Source organism: Triturus cristatus, chromosome 1_2, assembly GCF_964204655.1.
Source record: "Triturus cristatus chromosome 1_2, aTriCri1.1, whole genome shotgun sequence".
Taxonomy (NCBI): Eukaryota; Metazoa; Chordata; class Amphibia; order Caudata; family Salamandridae; genus Triturus; species Triturus cristatus.
In genome coordinates this window covers 550,159,507-550,182,931 of record NC_140580.1, presented here as the reverse complement: position 1 = coordinate 550,182,931, position 23,425 = coordinate 550,159,507, and the positions used below count along the sequence as shown (strand labels likewise).

Genomic DNA, 23,425 nt, shown 5'->3' with positions numbered 1-23,425 from the left:
GCTTTACTTGCTGCGCTAAACTCGGCCTTATGTTTTTTTTTTTTAACTATTTAATTCTTCTTTTTTAATTGCCCCATGCCGCACTTACACTTTAATGTCGACCGCGCCCCTTTTCCTTAGATGAGCCGTGTCTAAAGGAAGGGGTGTGGCTGCCATTAAAGTGAAAGCGCAGTATATGTGGCGCTTTTATGAAAAAAGCATTTGTTTACCAATTTGGCATTTTTTTATAGTAAAAATGCCTATACCGTACTTTCGCTTGCTTGACAGCCACGCCCCTTTCTTTAGACACGCTCGTCTAAAGAAAGGGTTGTGGCTGACGTTAAAGTGCTGCATGGGTGTTTTTACAAACTAGCATTTGTAGTGTAGTGTTGCATTTACAGAACTCTTATAAATGCGAGACCTATTGCATTGCAAATGCTTGTTGCTATTTTGGGTCGGATTTCTTTATAGATTCATCACCAGTTAAAAAAAATATATATTTTTTTGTGCCCAATCCTGTTTTAGACATTGATTGGCAATTTGACAGCTTTTTCTCTAACTTAGACAAAATGTATTGAAGGAAATCCTGATGCCACTACTCTTTTGGTGTATAGGTGCAGAAGAGTGATACATCTTGTACTATACAATCAAATAACGTTTTTCTTAGTGCACCCAAAGTTCTCAAAGAACAAGTTGCTGCCCTTTGATAATGTTCTTTCTGATGAATGGTTTAGCTCTTGCAGATTCCTTTGGAGGACTCCCTTTCCAGGAGCCAAATAAGATCCGGAAATTTTTCCTGCTGTAGTTTCAGTAGTGCAAATGTTGCTTAGGTGCAATGAGAAATGAACTGCGAGGGAACAAGATGTGATAGCAGTCTGGGTAAGCGAGTTAAAACAGTACTGGCGGTATCGGTCCTTGATGTGTATTCCATTCCTCATTGAGGCTGAGACGCCGCGGATGGATGCCTATATCAGGCAAGCGATTAAAATAGAGCTGATTAGCCTCGCAATTTTGGCGAGAGGGTGAGGGTAATTCACTGGACTTTAATCAATCTGCAGAACATTACTACAGGTAAGTTATTTTTTGGTTCTAATGGTTGCTGCTTCCACAGATTCCTAATGTGAAATACTCCGATAGAATCTCTCTTGATTAAGGTTGAGAAAAGCCATCTTAACAGTTAAATCAGGAAATATAGAACTGCTCTTCCATAAACATCATACACACTTTTGTATTTCACAACAGTAGTGCTTGATCACTGCTGATGAGATTGTAGCCTCACAAATGTTCAGTTCATGTGGGTACTTCTAACTACAGATTTCTCACCTTGTGAATATTTCCCAGGTGTCCGACTGGATGTGGAAAACTCAAAAGCAGTACTTGTGCACCGCAGCAGATGGTGTTGTGGATGACTTTCTGCTCCAGAAATGATAAACTGACCCACATATAAGCACACCCATCCACAGACTCATTTCCTTTAGATGTGGTTCCGGAGCTCTACTCCTTTTGTCTATAATGAGAATTTTCTTGAAATGTTACCAGTGTGCAAGGGAAATGTCCCCTTCTGAAATGACAGTTTAAACCTTGTCAGGACTGCTACTAACAGATATCTGTGACAGATCTCCACCAGGTATGCGTCTAGTGCTTGAGGTCAGGACATAGGGACTGCAGCAACTGTGCCCAGGAGAACCCTAATGACGTACAGGATCATGAACTGAACTTGTGTCCCAAAAAACGTCAACCAGCTGAAATTAAAAGGAAGGTCACATTTCAGCTCCCAAATTCGTTTCTGTGGCAGATCTTTGATTTCGTGTGTTTCTTCTTTGACATACTTTGACAAAGCAGGAATCAGCCTTTTTCTGCCTTTCTCAGTCTCCTTGGAAGGTGCAATGTTTAGGGCAAGCTGCACTCTCACCGGAAATCCTGAGGATGCTATTATTATTCTGGTTCTGATGCTCCCGACTTTACAGGTCCATTGGCATTACAGCAAGTTGAGGCCTTTAGGAAGGTCATGCTACACACTTCTGGCTCATTCGGATGTCTCTTTGGGCCTCCAGTTGGACTTCCGCTGGCGAGTTTGCCCTGGACTCTGCTCCTCTCGATCCAGCCTCCTGTTCCGCACCAGCTTCGGTGCCACCTCTGGGCTGCTTTATTCACATTGATGCTGGGGAATATCTACACCCAATAGTGGGGTCTGAGCCAAATTCGTCTCGGCCTCTGTTTTGGCCAAGCTCAAAACCTACTGGAGCTTAACCCTTCGGCAATTCTGATTTCGACATACCGCTTACGTCAAGCGCCCAATCTTGTACTTTACATCAACTTTTTGACTTGCATCAAAGCAAGAATTATGGAGCTGCTAGGGACGCATTTATTCTACAGTCTGATGAAGACAGTTGGTATGAAGAAATACACAGTGACATTAAACTCCCTCCCCTCGTTGATTTTTCTCTCCCCCTGTCCTGCCCCTGAGGAGAGTGCATCTTTGCTATTGTGATTTAGGAGGACGGCAATTGTCCTTGGCCTGCAGGTTAAAACCAACATTCCAATGGAAGTCCTTTAGTCTGGTCGGGCACCTACAGTACCTCTCCTGCGTTTAGGACGCCCTGACAGTTGTGCTTAGGCCAAATCACATTTAATTTCTCACACAGCATCCAGCGCCAGAGATTTTGATAGTTCAGGTGTCCATTAGTAAAGTCCACTATAACGCCTTCCCAATGACTCCACCGGACCGTGAAACCAAATGCACAGAAACCTTTGAGTGCATGTTTTCTGCCAGCCTTACTTTACCATCAGAAAATGCCAGCTGTCTCCTTGATTACTAAACCCATGTACTATGGCACACAGTTGTCAGATCTTACTGGTGGTCCCAGTCGACCAACGACGTCTTTAATCCAAACCATTCATAATGGCTGGGATGCAGTAAAATTTGATATGCAGTCTGGCCTGGACATGAAGGATTGCTTGGGTTGGGCAGTTGACGTGCATGTGGCACTAAGTGACCTCTTGGTGTTTCTCAGGGCATGTCCAAGCATTCTTAATGGATATGCTATGTGATAGCTTTCGTCTCTTTGGTGAAAAGGCAGAATCGGCCTAAGAGCAATTTAAGGAGTGTCACCGCGTGCTCCTTGGGCCTCTCCACACTCGGCAGACACAACCTCGAAATGGGTGAAATGTTCGAGGGTCAGGGGCTTCAGATACCATCAATGTCAGAGCCTGCTGCTAGCACAACACATTTCCCAGGGCTTTCGCGGTCGAGGCCACGGGTCCCAGAGACCATGCTCAGGAAATCTGGGACAATGCACAACCCTCAAGCAACCACCTCTTCAGTTTAGTGTGACCTTTCCAAACGCACGCCACCCTGTAGGAGGCAGGATCTGTAATTTGCTCTAGGTGTGGCAACACCTATCCAGCAGATGGTGTTGTGTAGTTTCCACCAATCAGTAGGAACTTGCGCGCTTGTGGACAACATAAACATAGGATGATGTCAGACTGATTCTGTGAGTCCACAGAGGATATGTTGGCCCTTGTACGAGTTTGCTAGCAGACAGAGCTGCTGTCAGCCCCCCTAAACTTGAACAGGGAGCGAACGGTTTTGGTACCCACTGAACATGACTACTCTGGTCCCTCAGGAACTGTGGGACAGATTTCAAACTTTTGCCCAGTTACTTGTGCTTTATTTTGCTCCGAGAAATATACAAGGAATACACAAAGGGGCATTTTCAATATTTTTGTACAGAATATATGGGGATGCAATGATTAATGCAAAACCAAAGGTTTATTAATAGACAGAAGCAGATGAAAGTTATAATAAGTGTCAACACCGAAAATAAAACAAAGAGTTCCACCATCTTGTTGAGACAAGTTATATGTGCGTACATTTACAGGATTATAACAATTGAGCTTACTCCTAAGAAGCTAGCCCTAACTTTACGTGTCTAGGGTGTGAATGTGTGTTCCTGCCAAGAAAACCGCCTTTGTCTGGTTTATAAGAGTGTAGGACCCCGTCTTGGTCACGAACTGAACACCCCCCATGGAGATGTCAGTCAGCTGCCAGGCGAAAGCTTCAGCATGCAGGGACCCCTTGCGATCATCAGAAGTGTCGCTTCTGATTGTTAGGCAACAAAAGGCTATATATATAAAATGGCATCCTTGCCTTAAGTCGAAATTGTAATCTGGCAACTATTGTTTGTGTTATACAGATAGCTGTGGCGCCATATGGATGAAGTAATAAAACCCATTTGTATAACTCACATGAGGCCGTGCACCAAATGCTAAGGCAGTGTGATTGGATTCTCACGAAGTGTTGTGTCTGCAGGGTTGGTGTTTCTGCGAAAACCAATGCAAGCATCACAAATGCAAAATGTGTGTCAAACGTTAATGTGCCAAAGAGAAGACCGCTTTTGGAAACCGATTCATCTCCATGCAAGAATGGTGCTATTTGCTACCGGGCCTAGCTTGGGCAAATGACAATGGGCCCTTTAAATCGTCGATTGGATCTACACCCTTCCTTTTCTTTCTACCCGCAGCACTTTCCACCCCTATCAGGGCGGTTGACAGAAGAGCACATGTCCATTTTGCAGCAGGAAGTACAAGCCCTTTTGGCCTAAGGGACCATGAAAGCTTTCCTGTTTCAGAAGCTGAAACTGTTACTCTTTCTACCTCCTTCTGCTGAAGGAGGACAGTGGCATTGGTCCTATTTTATATTTTCATCTGCGCCTTCCTGTGAAAGGACAAATTCAAGATGATCACGGTAGCCCAGATTCTGTCTGCCCTGAATCGCTGAGACCGGATGATAGTGTTGGACCAGCAGGATGCTTATTTCCATATTCCTGCCCTGCATGCCCACAGTAGTCATCTGAAGCTCACACTGTGCCAAGAGAATTGCCAGTTTGCAGTGCTTCCTTTTGGCCTCACCAGTGCCCCTCAGTGGTTCACGAAAGGGATGGCCATGCTCTTAGCACACCTTCAGGGGTTGGGTGTTCAGGTCTTCTCCAATCTTGCCATCTGACTGTTGAAGGCGGGTTCACCCCCACCAGTCATAGACCACTTTTGGATGACTGTGAACCTTCTAACATCATTAGGGTTCACTATAAACAAGCCAAATATATACCTAACTTTTTCAGAGATGTCATTTTTCATAGGTGCCACCCTGTATATGGTATGATTTCTGCCTCCCAACAGATTATGTAGTTGTTTCCTCCTCACTGGAATGGTAGGGGTAAGATGAGTAAGAGTTTGCGAACAGGTTTTGAAGTACTTTGTCTCAAATGAGCGTCTTTGTCATTTGTATGTCCACACAATAATGTTTGGTAAAAGTATGTGGGATGCCCATTTTGCGGCTGCGCATATGGTGTCTATTGCCACATTTGCTATAAATGCTATGGTTACACCTCTTTCTTGTTGACAAGTGGTGGTCGACTATGCCCATGGAAAAAAAAAGGAAACTGACAATTCCGAACCCAACCAATAGATGGTGGAGTAATGTACAGCATGTGAATCCAGCAAACTCTTTAAGCCCCCAAAACTACTCCTACTGGAAAGTAACCATTTCATTACAAGCTTGAAAATGTCTGAATGAAGGAGTTGACGTTACATCCATAGATAAGCCTGTAGTGCAGGTCTTCCGGCATTTTTGTGTGGCCTAGAGACAGCGATAGCTGTTGCTCCATTTTCATTTTTAAAAAAAAAGAAAATCAGTAGAAAATACATGCACACAAACTGGTGCTTTAAGTCAGCCCTCTTATTCCATTGGTCTGTTAAAGTTCCATCCACATTTTGCTTCCACCCATCGTATTACACGAGGCAGTGGGTCAGCCCTCTTCATCTTTTGGCACTCCATTTTGTGATGGCATTTTGCAGGTGCAGGTCTGCCTAAAGTGCAGCCCGCATCAGTGTCGGTCTGATAGGTTAAACACAGCTTTTACTTTTACTGCCGGTTGTTTTTTGTTTTTTTGTGGTTGGCCCTGTTTTTATTTTTTACTTAACTGTATGTATTTTATAATAAGCAGTTTTCATAAAGCACTGTATTCACCAGTCACATGGGCCTGTTGATACTTGAGGTAAGTAGACCATCAATTAGCTGTTGTGGATTTGTCTAATCGAGCTTCTGTTTATTTGATTTGTGTTGAAGGGATGTGTATCTTAATCTAAATGATTATTTAGGTTTGATGTGATCTTGAAGGTGCCTGTTTTACGCACATTCATGCCTCACATGACCAGTGGTTTTGGTGATCTACTTGCCAAGCCTGCATGACTTAGGTTTTTCTTTAAAGGTGTTTTGCAGTAGTGGTTCAAGACTTGGGTCTACCACCTAAACAGAGTCCGCAGAAATAGTTTTTTTCAGATTTTAATGGTCCTGACGGATTCCACTTTAGTGACCAGACAAACATTTCTTTAACGTGGTAGAGGTCCCTTTAGAGTAGTTGTGTTGTGCTGCATGTGCTCACGCTTTACTTTTTGGGCGGATCGAAGCTGTGTTCAGCATGCTGCTGTTTTATTGTAGATGAGCCTCCTTTAACATGTAGCTTGTGCCCTTGTACAATTGCCCTTTGCTATTCACTCTGTAACTGGAATCTGGCCTACTTTCATTCTGACTGGGGCAATCTACCCCTCCATTCCTGGGGCCAATCTAAAGCTTTCCTGTTTCCTTATTATCAGTGGATATTTCTTTTTCAATCTGATTTAATCTTCCCTGTCTCAAGTTTCCTTGATTCAGCTCCCACATCTGGGATATGGTTCATTGTGTTGCTAATATTCATGTAATGCATCCGTTTCTGCCATGTTTGTGAGTTCCTTAGAGATGAGCTGCCTGCTCAATTATACCTGCAGATTTACAAGTAACTTGTCACCTGTAGATTATGGGGAAACGATTTACCCTACTAGGTAAGTCAAAGAAGAGTTTGTAATCGATAGTTCAAGTGCACAGTAGATTAAAAAAAAAGAAATGTTGCATATTTTTGCATGAAAGTTGTTTGTTTAATAGATTTCACGTGTGGCAGGATGGGATGTTGTGCAAGACATTTAAAACATGGGAGCAAGCCCGAGGAAAGCATGTTAGTTTAAGGTTTAAAACTGAAGCCTTTTTAACCTTCTAATGGATCCCAGATGCTTGGGCTAGATCTTTTTCATTTAGGTACAGAGTGTGTGGAAAAGACTTGGTTTTCGTTGTTTGATGTGGACACGCAAAACGTCAAGAATGGGCCATGGTGCTACAAAATGTGATTTTGTTTGAAGGCATTAGTGGCTTTATGTAGTATACAGGTCACTGGTGAGGTACAGCATTGGTGACTGGTTTCAGGTTGGTGGGTTGAGGTGTGCTTGATTTATTTATGACCCATTTACTATTGTAGAGTATGATTTGCCTTGTGCTGTAGTGTGATGTGGAATATGATTTATGTGGCATGTCGGAGTTTGGCTGTGATATTTTTAATTGAGTGATTAGCAGTGGAGCTGCTGTTAAACTCCTCTTGCCTTGTCGATTGTGTGTGCGTGGTTCGGATGTATGTGAAATCTGGTGTTTATTTTTCAGTGGTTCGTGTGGTCAAATTGTGCTGGCTGTGACAGTAAAGTGGACCTTGTGCAGTGGTCAGATGTTGGGCGTTTTGTTGGGAAATGTGGTGAATTAACTTGATGTGGTGAGTTGTGCTATGTAGAGTGCCTGATTCAGTATGATGATTTGAATATTGGATGAATATAGGTTTGTCCTTATTTTGGTGGACTCCATGGACCTATCCTTGAGGTAGGTGAACTGTGTGTTTGGACATTAGTGTTTGCTTACAGAAGTGTGGATTGCGGGCATGACTTTACAGTAAGTAGCAGCTCACAGTAAGGGCCTTGTGAGAAGGCCTGGCTAGTCCAACTTTTCCAGTATGCGAATTTAACAGGTCCGCAAATTCTGGATCTGGTAATTCTATGCCTGAGGACACTGGATTCTTGTGGGAGCTGCTGGGAGTACAGCACCCACCTGCCCTGCTCCTGTGCAACTGGGAAAACAGCAAGCGCTACCCTCGCCTCTCCCTTCAGCAGTGCTCCTCTGCCCCACACACTACAGGCCAAAGCAAAGCCTTCACATCCATTTACCACTGGTTTCAAGAAGGTGTTAAGAGGGTACGTATTTGGACCAATTATTTTTCTAGGAATAGGTAGAAACACATGGAATTGGATCTGCTATTCCCGATCAGAGGACAGTAACACATAATCCCAATCCATGTATCTTGGTGAAATCTGTGATTTTGGTCCAAAGTACACCCGGATCAAAACCTGTAAAGCTCTTCATGCTTGCCTACAAGAGTCGGGCTCTAGAGCCTTTTTGAAAGAGGTTTTCTTTTTGTTAAGCATATATGGGGCAAAACGAGTCCCATACATCTCCGTGGTGAGCAAAGGGTGCACTTCTGAAATGTACTTGCTTCAAGTGAAGTTTTTTTTAGTCAAATAAGTATAGCTGAATATGTGTGAGGGCTGCTATTTGGGCAGCCTGGTCTGGGTGAATTGTAGTTTAATGACATTGTGTGATCAACATGTAGAGCACAAACTTTGAAATGTATTTGTTGCATGACATAGTCATTGTAGCGTATATTGGGAGTGGGGAACATGTGATTTTGTGGGCTGATGTACTGCATTTTCGAGGCTCTTGAACTGTGCGACTACCTTAGATGTGGCCTTTGGTCTGAAATATCTTGTTTACGTTAAGTAGGCACAGCAATGTGAACCCATATAAATATAGGTACAAGTTAAACACTGTTGCGGGTAAGTAATTTTTTCCTTCTACCGTTCCTTTAAAAACAATACAAAGCTGCTTTGTACAGTAAAAATGTCCAGTGCACACCTAACATCATACTTAGCAAAATGGGCGATTCTGGGTCAGGAAGAAATTGGGTTACAGCTTTTGACTGATGGAACCACTTTTGATCAGGGACAAATAAGAATCTTTTGAACAATTACCTCCAATGGGTCTCAAACCAGGACCATTATCAAGCAAGCATTTGCCAGTTAGATTATGACATGTAACATTAGTCATAACAAATACCATCCCCAGTTCTCTGTACAGTAAGAAGCCCACAATCCATGAGAACCAAATGATATAAAGCACATGTGGTAGACAAAAAGACAACTATGGATCACCTCTGACCTGCTGTCATAATAACCTTACTGACTAAACGCACCAACGATGTCAAAGCGGAGTTAGAAGCTGCAGGATGAACTTATATAGTCTTCAAACCTACCATTTGCAAACAAACAGCAACCCAGGCTGCTAATAACAGGAGGGCAAATGAATGCTAAGTGCTTTCCTACGCTAAGTCAACTATGTGTAGGCATGTAGGTATAGAATACAGGTCCTGATCTTACATATTTGTTGTAACAATGATGTGCTAGGGTTTTAGTGTGCAGTATCAGTTCAGTGTTGGAATTCCTAAACTGCTGAAAGTTTTTTATCAAGCATGAGCTTAAACACAAGGTGTTATAAATAGTACATATTATATATTTGAAAATTCAGTAACATGGTAGTATTCTGAAGTGGGAATACTTCAGATCTCCAAATCTGATAGCTGATAAAGCAAGGATCCACTGCAGGTTGTCCTGCTCCTTTGTGGGGGTGTTATAACTCAGAGTTATAAGGGTAAGGAAATTAATTAAAAACTGCTTAGTCATGGTCTGCTGAAGTGTTTCACATGGAGAGTTAAATGTACACACATATACATGCTTATTTTTTCTTGTATCCATTATGATTGTCATCCCAGGAAGACTTATTATGTACGTTTTTACATGCATATGTCCCAGTTCTTTATAGAACTTTATTATGCTTGATCAAGACGATGTCACTTTGCTGTATGACGGTTTCAAACATTTCGACTTACTGCATTGGGGCTGTTTTTTTCATGCCACTGGGTAAAAAGAGAATGGAAGTCTTCTTTCATTGAGTGCTTCACTTTATACATCTTCTCCACTATTTTTTCTTGCACACTGCTGATAGTCAATTGAATAAATGTGAGTCTGTCCGAGTCTGAAGCAGATAATTATTTACACTTGGCTTCCTAGCTATAACCGTGGACTTCATAAGGAGTAGTGAGCCGTGCATAATCTGTACGGTCTCGCTACTTCTCCTACCCTGAAATAGAAAGCCATATCTATGCTCAGCTGCTTAACATGCCGACATTCTCTTTAAAGGGCAGTTTAACGCCACATTTACTAATTGGCCTCATTGCACGGAGATATTCTTACAAAGATGTGAGGTTCATGTTTACCTCTCAAGGAGGGAGTGTTAGAGCACTGTCAGTTGGTGTATGACTGGGTGGTCCTTGGAGGTGTGATTGCCACAGCTCGATAGGTAAGTGTAAATTATTGGTTCTCGACCTATTCTTCCTTAGGCTATGGTATTAAATGGTTTGTTATCCTATAAAAGCATTTCATGAAAATAGAAATGTTTTAAAACGCGTATTTATCTATTTTCCATTGTCTGTACTGACTCATCTGTAATTAGAGGCTTGCACGCTCAATAGGTATAATGACCCTTAATGACTTGATGAATTATGTCTTTCTATGGTTATTCAGTTAAATCTGACTAGAAATGCTGAACTTTGAAATAAGTATGCTTTAAAAATGTTTGTATTGTCCATCCATTTGGCTTACTCTTTTATTACTGTACTTGTTTAGTGGTAACGTCACATTAGTTACAAATTTTGAATAGGTCTAAGAAGACTGACTACTTTCCAATTTTGAACTAAGGTGCCATTTTTAGACTATAGCGCGAGGCCTTTTTTGCTACAAAATTTTGTGAACCCAACCAAAGACCAACTCATACATTTTTTTTTTGTGTTGCCCAAAAGCTTCTTTATGAACTTGTTTAAAATGAGACTGATGACAAGACTTTTTTTTTAACCCAAAAAAACTTAAATATATATAACACAAAAAGTGATGTTACCCAAGCAAGGCCTTCTAATAAAGGAGTGGCCCCCTCACCTATCCCTCCCTACCTTGCAAGTCCTGCTCACATCAGTTTCCTTCCATCCAATTAGGCGACCTGGGAGACCAAGCCAGCACCATCTAGATGGACGTCTGCAGACTGTTGATGTGCCGCCTTCAAGAAGCTTGCAGAATGGAACCAGGGAAGGTTATGGCCACTCCACATCTCTTAAAGTTCCGTTGGCTCGATCATTACAGATTAGTGAAGAGCTGTTGGGCAGAAACCAGTTTCCTACTGCTGGCAGCCTTAGATCTGGAATGCAGAATCATGGACAACATTTGATACTATCCAGGGAGGCATCTTGGGCAAAGCCACACTATGAATTAAATTTCAGCCGCATGAAATTCAGGGGAAATGGTGCGCTCAGTAACATCAGTGATCTGCCTTTTCTTACAGAAAACTGTAACACCTTTCAGAAAACGACAGTGCACAGCAAACATGATGGAAAAAAAGACATTTGCCGTTCTCCAGTGGATTTAAAGATACCACAAGTGCGAGGCATGGATCTTTCATGGGAGTCACGCAGCAGTGATCTATACAACTATAGCTCTTTGGTAATGGGTTCACAAACGGAGAGCGCGCTTAGTAAAAAGTTAAGGGCTATCCTTCCAAAACAAAACAGGAGAAGTTTGTTAGATACAACTGATTCATGGAGCTCAGATGCCGAACAGTCTACCTCTGGACAGCCATATCCCACCTCAGATCAAGAAGGAGATCCTGGGTCCAAGCAACCAAGGAAGAAGAGAGGAAGATATCGACAATATAACAGTGAAATATTAGAAGAAGCCATTGCGGTCGTTATGAATGGGAAAATGAGCGTTTCCAAAGCTCAGAGTATTTATGGGATACCCCACAGTACACTGGAGTATAAAGTTAAAGAAAGATTGGGCACATTGAAAAATCCTCCAAAGAAAAAACTCAAACTGCGGTTGGAGGGTCAAGATGTTTCGGTCAAGAGCGAACTAGAAACCCAGGAAGACATGGAAGCGGCACAAAGTGCAAGTGAATCAAAAGACTAGTAGGGCTACTCTAGAGTGCCAATTACTGTACAGAAACTGGGTGAGCACTACTGCATTGGTCTGCTACAACTGAGTGCACCTAACCCTGTCAATTTACTGTGAAACATTTTTGCAGGTTTATTTGGACTGATGTGGAAACAGTTGACAGGCGTACTTTGAATCTTGCATAATTGTAAATTTGCCATATGTAGTATGGCACAGCATATGTTGGCCTTTTTGCATGCTTCTCTACTCTTTAGAGAATTCTTACCTCACAGAGAATACACATGTTTAAGTGGACTCCTTGCCTATCGAGCCTGCATGTACTTTTTCTCACATTTCTTATATTTTGCCTTTGAAAACATGTCCACTTGCTAACTAGATTTTCTGAACTACTAGGCTCTGTTTAAGTGAAAATCGGTCATTTGTAATTCAGAATGTTTTACAATGTCTCTTTTGTTTTACCTCAGACCCAGCGTGTTTAACGATTTCAGCACACCTAAACACTATTTATACATTCATGACCTTTTTGATCTGCAGGAAACTGTAGTCAATCTGGACGGACTATGTTTCCAATGTTCAGTGCTGATGATGAAAGCATTTCCTATTTAGCAAGCTATTTAGTGCTCACCCGGAGGTTTGAGCGTGCGGGAGCGTCACATACACTACCTTCAGTTACTACAGTTCAACCTTCTAACTACCTTCACTGTAACTTTGAGAGATTATATTGTGGTGGGCTTTTGTCTCACCTGTTTTAGAGGAAGTAGCCTTACCTCACGGAGGCCAACTATTGTGTAAGTTTGGCTTTTTTAAGACTGACCTATATGGGTATACTGCAAATTAAGATATACTTTGTTCAAACGGGTTCTGGTTTTACTGAACTGTGTGGTTATGAGAATGTTTAAATGACTCCAGGTTTGCGAGTAAGATTCAAAACCAATGACTGTGATTGTTTGCAAAAAAACATAAACAAATGTTATGTATATAAACAGTACAACCTCATTATTCTGACTAAATAGAAACGTAAATGAAGGATAAATGTTTGCAGTTTAAATCTATTTGCAAAAGCACATTTGCAAATACTTAGATTTATTTTTATCTGTGTTTGTTAGCAGTTAAGTTTTAAATCTGGCAGTATAGGAGATAAGCAGCTGAGTATGTTTCGTTTTCAACAAATGTATTAGCCAGTGGCAGGAAATTATTGCAATACAACCTTTTTTTTGCTTGCTTTTGATGCAGTGGTTTTACAGCACACTTATCAACTTCAGGAACAAAAGCACTTCTTGAACCACACAGTTTTATTTTTTTTATGTTAATATTTTTACCTGGGAGGATTTTCCGCTTAGTTTTCTGTTTTTTACCTTTATTTTCTTGCAAAAATGTTGAGGGTGCGAATTATTTTATTAATTTATTCTGTTAAATGAAAAATGGGGACACACCTATGAAATGTACTAGCGCAACCAGGCTTAGTACTGTAACCAAAATAGGCTTTTGCGGTTTTGCAAGAAAAGTAATTCTCTGAAGGCGTAAAGGTTTTTGAATATCAGAAAGCTGGTATTCAGTCCCCCCCCCCCCCCCCCCCCCCCCCCCAAGAAAGTACTTTAAAAACGTCAAAGGTTAGGCACACCATTGCTGTCATTTAAAATATGCACTGCTCATAGACCAGGCTGTATTGCCTACATATGCTATTTTTTTACTTCATAAGTATAAACTTTGGACTTGATTCTTCTCAGTTAAACCAACTGCCTGTGCAGTTGCATCGTCGTATTTGCAATAGATTCGTTTTACAGGCGCTTGCAATAAACTAGTATTATTTAGTAGGTGATTTAATCTACTTTCTTGATGTGGTATAAAATCGGACGCAGTGAAAGGTTTTTCTGGACTACTGTGGAACTTTTCATTATTCAAGCAAATTGAATCTTGCAAATGTAATTCATTGTCTTGCTTTTAATTTTAAGCGAGGTGCAGTTGACTAAGTTTACCAAGTTGTGGGTGTATGTAGTCTTTGATCTCTCTACCTGTAAGTATTTGTGTGTATGTTTAAATGGATGACAATCGAGCAGCATAAAGATGGTGTGCCTAGCCTTTAATGCTGCATTTCAAAATCATTTACGGTATAATTTTAGACTGTAGGCTTACAAATGTATATAATGTGCTGGGTATTTTTTATTTGCTTTGATTTATAAAATTAATTTCAAAAACACCAAACGCTAAAACGTTCTCAACTTAAATGTCTTGAGACCTTAAGATTGTATAGTATTTATGTCTGAGAAGCTTTTAAACATTCCACTTGAGATCTGTACTTTTAATATTCAGGTATACTTTATTTTCAGAGAAGCTTTTTGAACAAGCGTATTTCCTCCAAAGGTCTCTGTTGTAAAAAGGAAAAATATTGTAGGTTATTTTTAAAGCACTAATTGCATTACATTGCTAACTGCAATATAAAATAGCCATTACTGTTTTGTGAAGCATGGTAAACATTAGTTAGTGGTCCCTTAAAAATTTCATGAACCTCTTACAAACGCTGCTGAATATTTCAAAAGATATATATTTTATCCTAATGTACGTTTTTTGTAAAGTTAGTCTGTAGTGATTTGGTGCACCTTTGCCTAATAGTTCATTCGAGAAGTCCTATTGCATCACAGTGTGTGTGATGGTTCACCACTCCAAACACAGACCTCCCAAGGTGCTGCATTGATGTTTGGTTTCAATCTCATTTCTTGTTTCTTTACAGTCACAGGTGCTTTCGATGTAGATATTGATTGTGTATGGAGTCATTTTAGTAGATTATTGGAATTAATGTTTGTTAGCATGTTTGACTTTCTGCTTCCAAGCAGGTGGCATGTACCGGTTCATAAGTATCATTTTGGATGGGAAAATGTGCAAGTTAATTGTTGTCTTCAGTCTTTGTCGTGGATGCTTGTTGTTCTGATTACTTGGACTTGATTGGTGCTTTTTCATCATTCTCACTATTATGTTGCTCGAGAGGATAATTGGTCTCCACTTTTTTGTTCTGCGAGCACGTTATCAAACACTGATCAACCAGTTAGTACTTTTTGTATCACCATGTTTCTGTAAACATAAATCCTCTCTGAAGTGTAAACTTTCCTCTCCCCGCTGAAGGTTACTTATTGACCTTTTAATTTCAAAGTCTATGTATCAAATATTCCTATTTGTTCGCAAGTGAATTAAAAGAACTTCACCAAAATCCTAATTGATCCGAATATTATATGCACTTGCAGTGAAGGGGACTCTTGCTGACTGGGCTAGTTTGTTTAAACCAAAATATTTGGTTCGGCAAAGTTGAACGTGTTTAAGCATTACACGAATAAGCTTGGTCTCTTTTTCCAGAAGAGATTTTTCTTTTACCCAGTGTTAAGGTTTTTTTTGGTCAGCTATGGTATTGGAACAAGGAATATTACCAGCGAGACATTAAGCTTTTACTGAGCTTGGTGATGGAGAAAAAAGTTAGTTGTGTGTAGATATTTGATTTTGTGTGTATCAAATATGTTAAGTTATTTGGAATTATGAATTCCAGTGTCCTTATCCTCTTCATTCCATGTATTTCAGACTAGTATCGTTTTTCTGTAGTTGGGTAGAATTTCCTTTCCTTAATATTTACTTACCTGCATATACAACGGTTTTCTGACCTAATGTGTAAACAACATTTTTTACCCCTTTCCATCGAAGAAAGTTGTGACACAATTTTACTGATGGAAAAGTACCGTACACACCAGATTTTGAAAATTAGAGTCTTTCTTTATCCCCTATTCGAATACTGGTTTGTGAATCATCATGTTTATTGACCTTGGGTAGAAGTTATTTGAAAACACTATCACGCTGAAAAGCAGATCTTCAATGCAGCATATTTTCACAGTAGTTTGTGCAGGCTTAAAAAATGTAATGCAACTGTTCAGTCTTTTATTGCGAGCTAGTTTGAAGGGTTCAGCACCAATAGTTCAGTGTGACATCTTATTGTAGGGTATGGTATTTTGAGGGTGTGATTGAGAAGTACCCTTGAGTTGGATGTTTAAATGTCTCCTTTTCCAAAAGCCTGTGACCGGCCATCCAGTTGTGCAGGAATACTGGCTTGTTTTGCTCCTTGTAATAAGACACCTACTCCCAGCAGAAAAAGTTAATAACTGCTTCACAACTCCCCCAAGCTTCCACCTGCAGTGCGCTAGTGTTTTGTCCAGATCCGTGGATTTAGCAGTATTATGCACAAAAAGGTATTCTGTTAGTATTGCAGTCTAATATGAAGATGGCCTTTGGGGTCAATATGACTTTATGTGCATTTCCATCTACAAAGGAGACAAGAATTGCAGGAAATAAGTTCCCAGGTTTAAAATGTAAAACTTATTTTTAAACTTTATACCCACTTAAAATGCCCCTCCTTTGTGTGCAATATAATTCTACCGGGTCCCAACCTTTTCGAAGGGTCCCGTGTGTAGTAAAAAATATGTGGTATTTTGCAGTCTGAGCTGTGAAAGCACAACTGTACTTTAGTGAGCTCAGAATTCTGAGTGGTGTAATTATTAGATATTTCACTGTGATTGAATAGGTGTTGCGTTAATTCCAAGCATTTCTTATATTCTGAATTGTGAAATGTCTGCTAGCCCCAACTGCTTCACAAAACTATTATCGTAGGATGTGCGCTCCATTCTATGTAGTCACACCACAACCGTTTGTCTGTAACTTGCTCATCCTCTTCAGTCCCATTGTTTTCCCTAATTGGCACAGACTGAAACCTTCTTTGTGATTCCATCTTTGGGATTAAGGACTGCAGCCTTTTACAACTCCTGTGCTTAAGCAACGAGTTTATTTTTTGTAGCCTGACCCCTTACCATCATACTACCGGGTTCATCCCACATTGCCTAAATTATAGCTATACACACTGTTCAGAGGACAGATGTCTGTTCTGACCCCCATGAGGCCTAAGTAATTTACTAAGAGCTCCATTTGAGACCCCTTAAGCAGAAATGTGTCGTGTCTTAAGCCGAAATGTATCCTAAGCTAAGGACCTATCACAGAATAGGCTAAACTAGGTAGCCTCTGGAGATAAAATGCTGGTTACAGGAACATGTAATTGCATTTAGATTTGCAATTCCATCTGCAATTATAGGAAAGCCATAGCTTACTGTTCATGGACCATGGTCCACCGAATATGGAGTCTGATATGTTCCAATAGGCTTTCATTGGCGAGTGTCTCTCTTCAGGAGAAATGCTTGATTTGCTTACTGATACACATCTCTTCCACAGGCTTCCTTCAGGGTCTTTTCTGCTCATTTCAGGACATATGTAGAAAAAAATAAAGATTGAGGAAGATTGAATGGCTTACAGGGGAGCTTCTGAATCTGCTGACACCACCTCTGGTAGTAGTTTGATTCACGGCTGCAAGTTTTGAGTTCTGACCCTGCAGTACTACATTTGTATTTTTACTCAAATGACCCTTGAAAGCCAGAAGCTCAAAGTACAAAACCCCCACAGCTCTTTCTCATTCAAATTTAATGCATCAGCTTTTTGGACTGAAGCTCAGGCCCTAACCTTTTAATCTTTCAAGTAGTATAGTCGCCAACATTTACACACCAGCTTTGTAAGCCCTTTTTAAGCCGACTCACCCACTGAGCTCTGTGGTTGTGGGTAGCAATATATGTTGGTGAGCTGAATTTCAACTGGAATTGGGAATCCAGTATTCCTGTTACACTATTCAAAACTTGGTACACAACTTCACTGGATTCACCCCACATATAGTTTCTGAGCTGTTATCAGAAGTTTAAATGGCCCTAAAAGTAAGTTTGAATGATGTATACCAGTGGACCCTAACAGTCTATGGTATTTATTCATGCTCTTTCTCTGTAGAGAAAATGTGACCAGTGTGCTCAGTCCAGACGACGGATAGTTTTTCTTGTCAAAGCATTATTAGCGGTATTATTTTGTAAACTATTTGTGATAGTAGGACATTAATTAATTGTATGATCTCCTTAGTGCTGCTCTGATGCTCTTACCGCATACCTTTACTTTGATTGCTCCCATTCATTCTCCATCTAATTGTTCAATTTATGGCTAGATTAAGCTTGTGAAGTTTGGATTGCACAAGTATATTTGAGAGATTTAAGAATTAGATGCTTTGAGAAGGAGTGCCCATCCTGTCAATGGCTGTCCGTTTTAGAGGTGTGTAATCCCCTATAAAATAGGTACCAAAGTCACTATAATTGTCTTTTAGTTTGAGCATACCCTATACCTACTGGCAGTTTATTTCTTCTGGCATTAGATTATAAAAGAATCCAGTGATAAAGTGTAATCAATGGAAAAACCTAAACATTAGCACTTGCAGCTCCCTTAGACTATAGCGATTCTGCTACCAATCTTGTTCTGTTTGTAAGGGGTACTACATCTTGGTAGACACACGTTTTGAAATGTTAAGTTGCACACATTACAATCCAGAACTTATTTACAATTTTCTTTTATTGAATTTATTTGTAGCTTTAAAGTGCAGCTCTTTACTTTCAGCACTATTGTAATAATGCCAATTTAAACTGTTTTATGAAGAATCACAACTAATGATAGATTGGTCTTAAACCATAATTACTGGCTTAACACTGGGTAAAACTAGTTTTGAATGTGTTGGTGGCGTTGTGGAGGAAAGGAATTACTTTTTCTGTAAGTAACCTTAACCTGTATAAATAAGTTTCCTTGATGCAGTTGGGTGCTTTGCTGCTTAATTGTATTTTTTTTTAAGAAGGTTTCCACTTTATATTGTGTGTATGTATATAGAGATATATATACGGTATAGTTTCATTTCTACATTTATTTCAAGAAAGCACTTGTCTGACTTGTTAGGTTTCATAGATACCCCAACACGCACTTTTGTTTTGCAGCACACAATTGTTTTGACTGCATTAGATTATATTACAATAATATTCTACATTTTCCAGGTCAGAATATCGGAGTTCAAATATATGAATTTCTCGTTGCAGCTAAAGTCTGTACTTTGGAAGGGTTTCTAAGTCCGTGTGCAGAGATCGGATTGGCTATTCGGTTAAAGTGAGCATTGGATTTTTCTCGTTTTTAAAAGTCGATAATACTTAGATAATAAGTAGATAAACCAATGATTTCGAGAGTCAGTGTTTTTATTCGGAAACCATGATTTAGGACTGCTCAGAGGGGATGTGGGTTTGGCCATCCTAGTTTGTCAGATTAAATTATAGTTTTCAGCTGATCCAGGAAATGGGCTATCTCCCTCTTCACGTTCAGGGAATGAGCAGTATTTATTCGTTAGCTAAAATCTTAAGTCTTTTTGCAATGCAGATGTATAAGAAATTTATGAAAGTAGGCACCAAGATGTGAAAATATCTTCTTTTTATGGATGGTGTACTACTAAACAACAAACTGAAATACTTATACCAGCGATGGTATTACATTTAAAGTTTAAGAACCAGTCTTTAATTTTGGTTGTGTTAATGGACAGATATTTACCAAGGCTCTTAAATGCCTTCACAACCTTATCACTTTTTAAAGTAGAGAACTTTATTAATGACACTATTTTGCTGGTACTAAAGGGTACAGCGGCTTACTGCTGTTTTTAAAGTAAAATAATGTTTTGTCTTAAATGTTTCTAACTGCCTGTTTTATTGTCAAACACCGCTTTTGGTATGGTATCAGTCTGCAGTATAAAAATCAAACGTGAACACATACTGTTTTAAAACCCTCAGGGACCGTTTTCACTCTTTAGTCACTCAGTTCAGGTACTTGTGCGCTTTTCTTAAACCTAGCAGTGACTTTCTTTTCCCACTTTTCTCCGAAGTGCTAATAGCACATCCTTGATGAATGTCAACGTTAAATCTCAGTTCAGGAATCCAGGTATAACTCAGCCAAACCGATTTTTAAAAGCTGCAAATACACTCCAGCACTCAGTGCCTCAGACACTTATAGTGGCATTCTGTATATTCAGTTACTACTGAGCAGACCGTAAAGGGGTTCCTGTTTCTCAGCGTTGAGAAAAATCTATATGTATGATTTAAAGAGATGTATGCCATTCTTAATGCCACCAGGTACTATAAACACAGCTTCTTTTTCCATCGAGAGCCCACTCTCCTTTGAAATGGACAGATTAGTTCCATTGCTCTTTGAGTCTACTTTTAAATTAGAGAATTGCTCGGGTCATCTGACCTCTACACATGAGTTATGCAGTGTCCATTTTGAAGGAAACCGATGACTGATGGTGCTTTTGGGTTGAGTTGTAATATGATGGAGCCAAAATGACAATTGTGATTGATGTAACATATTTTGATAGGCTCCTAAAATCCCCTTACTAAATACCCCCACAATATTTGTAACCATTTTTCTTAAGTGGACTTCAGGGACAATATTGTAATACTTTGGTTCTTTGACAATTTTGTATCAAAGGCCTCAATGCTCCAAGCAGTTAAATCCAACCTAGTTTGTTCTCTATACAACCACTATAAACTTTACCGCATATTTTGAAGCACAGAGTGGCATAATGTAGTTTTCATGAAAAACAGGAACCCCTTTTACTCTTATGGACCTCATTTCAATATACTGTTTACAGGTTAATGGAATTGTATAATTTAATATTTCTCTTGTACTGTAGTTTATATTTATTTACAGATTTTTTTTGTACTGTGATTTGAAAACTTTTTTTCATTGCTATGATCAATGTCTTATGTAGTAAAGCACTTATGATCACACAATTACGTTTTTTGTTTGATTGCACTACAATATTTTTTAATGCAGTTCCAATTATTTTAACTGGACTAATCCGTCTTAATGTATGTGATGAGTAGTTTTAAAATTCATGTGGTCCTTATTTTGCATTTTATGTCAAAACGCTAATTTCGTTGTTGTGCATGTGAAAGATTTAATGGTTTCATTGTATAATTTGACCATGTCATTAAAAAAAATAATCAAAAAATCACATTTCCAGCTGTAATGTTGTATATGGTAGTTCTCACTGGATGCTAGAATCTTTTCAAAACCACTATTCTTCTAATAAATTTTGTTGTGAAAATGTGTACTTTTTCAAAGGACTTTTAATTTATTGCATTGTTTTATTGATGTACTTTTGAAACGTTATCTATGCATTTATTCTGACTGTGTCCTTAAAACAAAAACTTTAATACAACACTTCACACCTTCCTTTCGAGCCACACTTTGAGTGCATGTCATGTGTTGATTGCAGATATGGGTTCCTTCACTTATTTTTATCATTCTTAATATTGGACCCTGGCAGGAGGATAAGGAGTAGTGCTGGAAGCATTTGGATTTAAATGTATTTGCAATTTTTACAATTTGGGGTGATAGTTCTATATTATGCTTTTCGTCTTCTATGCAATGCTTTTAGTCTTTTATTTGTACAGTTTATGATAAAGGATTTCTAGCAGCTGAGTTTTCCAAGTAGTAGCTTTTTTCCCATGTCCATAGGTTTAAAGTATAACATGGCCTAATTTAGTCTCTGGCCAGCAGCCTGTGAAGACAGTAAACACTGGACTCTTCTCTCTTAGTGGTGGACTGCCTCCAGAATTGGGAGTTCCCTGGCAGGTAGCCAGAGATCGGTGGTGTCACTGGAGGTGTTGGTGCAGCAGCTTCGTGCTGGTTTCCAGTCCAGGGAGCACCTGTCCTGGCAGTTCGGGCTGGACTGTTCCCATTGGGCGCAGGGTCAAGACTGATTTGAATATGGCTGGGTCCAAACTGGAATGGCATGGTGAGCAAAAAAAGATGGATTTAGGCCCAGATCTCTGTACTGGGGTGAATGTATGACATTGTTCTGCATTCTGTCCATCAATTTTTCTTTTTGCAGCTCCATCGTAGGCTTTCTGTTTTCTCACTCTTAAAGTGGGACTTAATGGAAAAGCAAAAATGCCCCCAAGGTGCAAGGGGACCATTGCACCTAGCATAGAAATCCCGGCTTGGAAAAATGTTATTGTTGCGGTGCCTTAAATAGGGCATGGATGTTTCACTTACCTTTTGGCCGAGTGATGGAAGAGCCGCTAAGTCAGGTGTTTCTGACAGCTTACCAAGCTGTGACCCAACATGCGTAGAGCCTGCGTGCCCTATTTCTAAATAGAGTAGGGAAACTACAAGTTTAGTGGGTTGGACTCTCATTGCTCCTGCTCCCCCAGACTCTAAATGACTCACCTAAATAGCTGCTCCCATTATCTCGCACACAGGTAACGTGGAGAGTATTCATCAGGAATTTTTATTTTTGCACTGATTTATATCTTGGAGTTTTTTCTTTCACGCCTTCCAAACTCGCTGGGAATACCTGCTCTATTTAACGGGACAGATTAAAATTCTCCAAAAGATGTTATCTTTAAATGTTTTGCAAAGGGACCAATCAAGTGTCCCCGTGCATCTGTCCTGTGTCCATTTACCACTGATGGCCTATTTTGTCTGCCTATCTGCAAGATACAGGGATGGGATTTTCCTTAAACTCCACTTCATTAGATGCTGTCCCTGTGTAAATGGCAAGCTTTCAGGTTGTTTTTTTTCCAGATTCTGAATGACTGAAAAGAATAGCACACAAATTTGCCTGCCTTTTTAATGTGAGATTCTTGTTCTCTAGTTATGTTTTTAGTCTAACAGTTTATTTATGGTAGCAAATTCTCACAAGTATAACATCTCATGTTTGGGGAGTTTCCATCCTAGGAGTCTGATCTTTTTAGGTCTTGCCTACTAGACCGCTTTTTGTTGCGAAGTGTTAGCTTACATTGGGCTTAGAGCCTGCCCATTGCTTACCAGTGCTCTTCATTGTCATCCATCTGCTTGCTTGTTTATTCAACTGTGTGGACTTCCATTTTTCTTTTGTTTCTCTCTCCCCTGGAGCATGGCGCATTACTGTTACCACTTCTCAGTTTTTTAAGCTACAGTGATCAACCTGTATAAATCAAAGCCCCAGTATGTGAACTGGGAAACTTATAGGCACACAAACAGGGTTTAGAAGAGGGAAAGGAAGTCAAGTAGGAATCACATGAGAAAGTGGGTCAAAGGAAAGGTTGACCGAATTCGTTCCACTGTATGCTATTGTACATGTACTCTTGTGGATTTCAAAGCCAAAGAAATGCTCACCAGTAGTAGCAGTTCAACAAGTACTTGTGGAGCACTGTGATTAGTTGTGAATGGCTTAGACCTTCTGCAGAGATGTATATTCCTAAAGCAATGTAAAGAAAAAGGATGTTTCAAGGAATCATTCAGAACAAGGTCCAGTATTTGGCGTTTGATGTGAAAACCTTTACTCTACCTTTGACTGAAGTGGTCCTTCAGAAATGGGAAGTTGGGATAGTGACAGCCTAATCCCAGAGTTCCTTTTGCTCAAGACAGCTATCTGGGTGGGTCAGTGGCGTGTAAAGTGTTTAAATCCTGGCATGGTTTGAAAGCGAAGCAATCTTCGACCTCTAGTGCCTTCAGAAAATTTATATTTCTCTCAAGCACTAGATAGGTGCTTAGTCTATCTGTTCCACAACCAAAAACATCT

At 39.9% G+C, this 23,425-nt stretch overlaps 1 protein-coding gene across 3 annotated transcripts in view; it reads left to right on the top strand.

The window, feature by feature from the left end:
* Nucleotides 1-23,425, top strand: part of LCOR (ligand dependent nuclear receptor corepressor) — a 343,287-nt gene that overhangs the window by 193,773 nt on the left and 126,089 nt on the right. Inside the window, exon 1 of one of the 3 annotated variants that reach the window (XM_085606420.1) lies at nucleotides 13,509-18,978. The exons of the other annotated variants lie outside the window; for them this stretch is intronic. The gene's annotated coding sequence lies outside the window, so the exon portion shown is untranslated. Of the gene's footprint in view, nucleotides 1-13,508; nucleotides 18,979-23,425 lie in introns of those variants that run through there. 3 annotated transcript variants of the gene reach the window in all.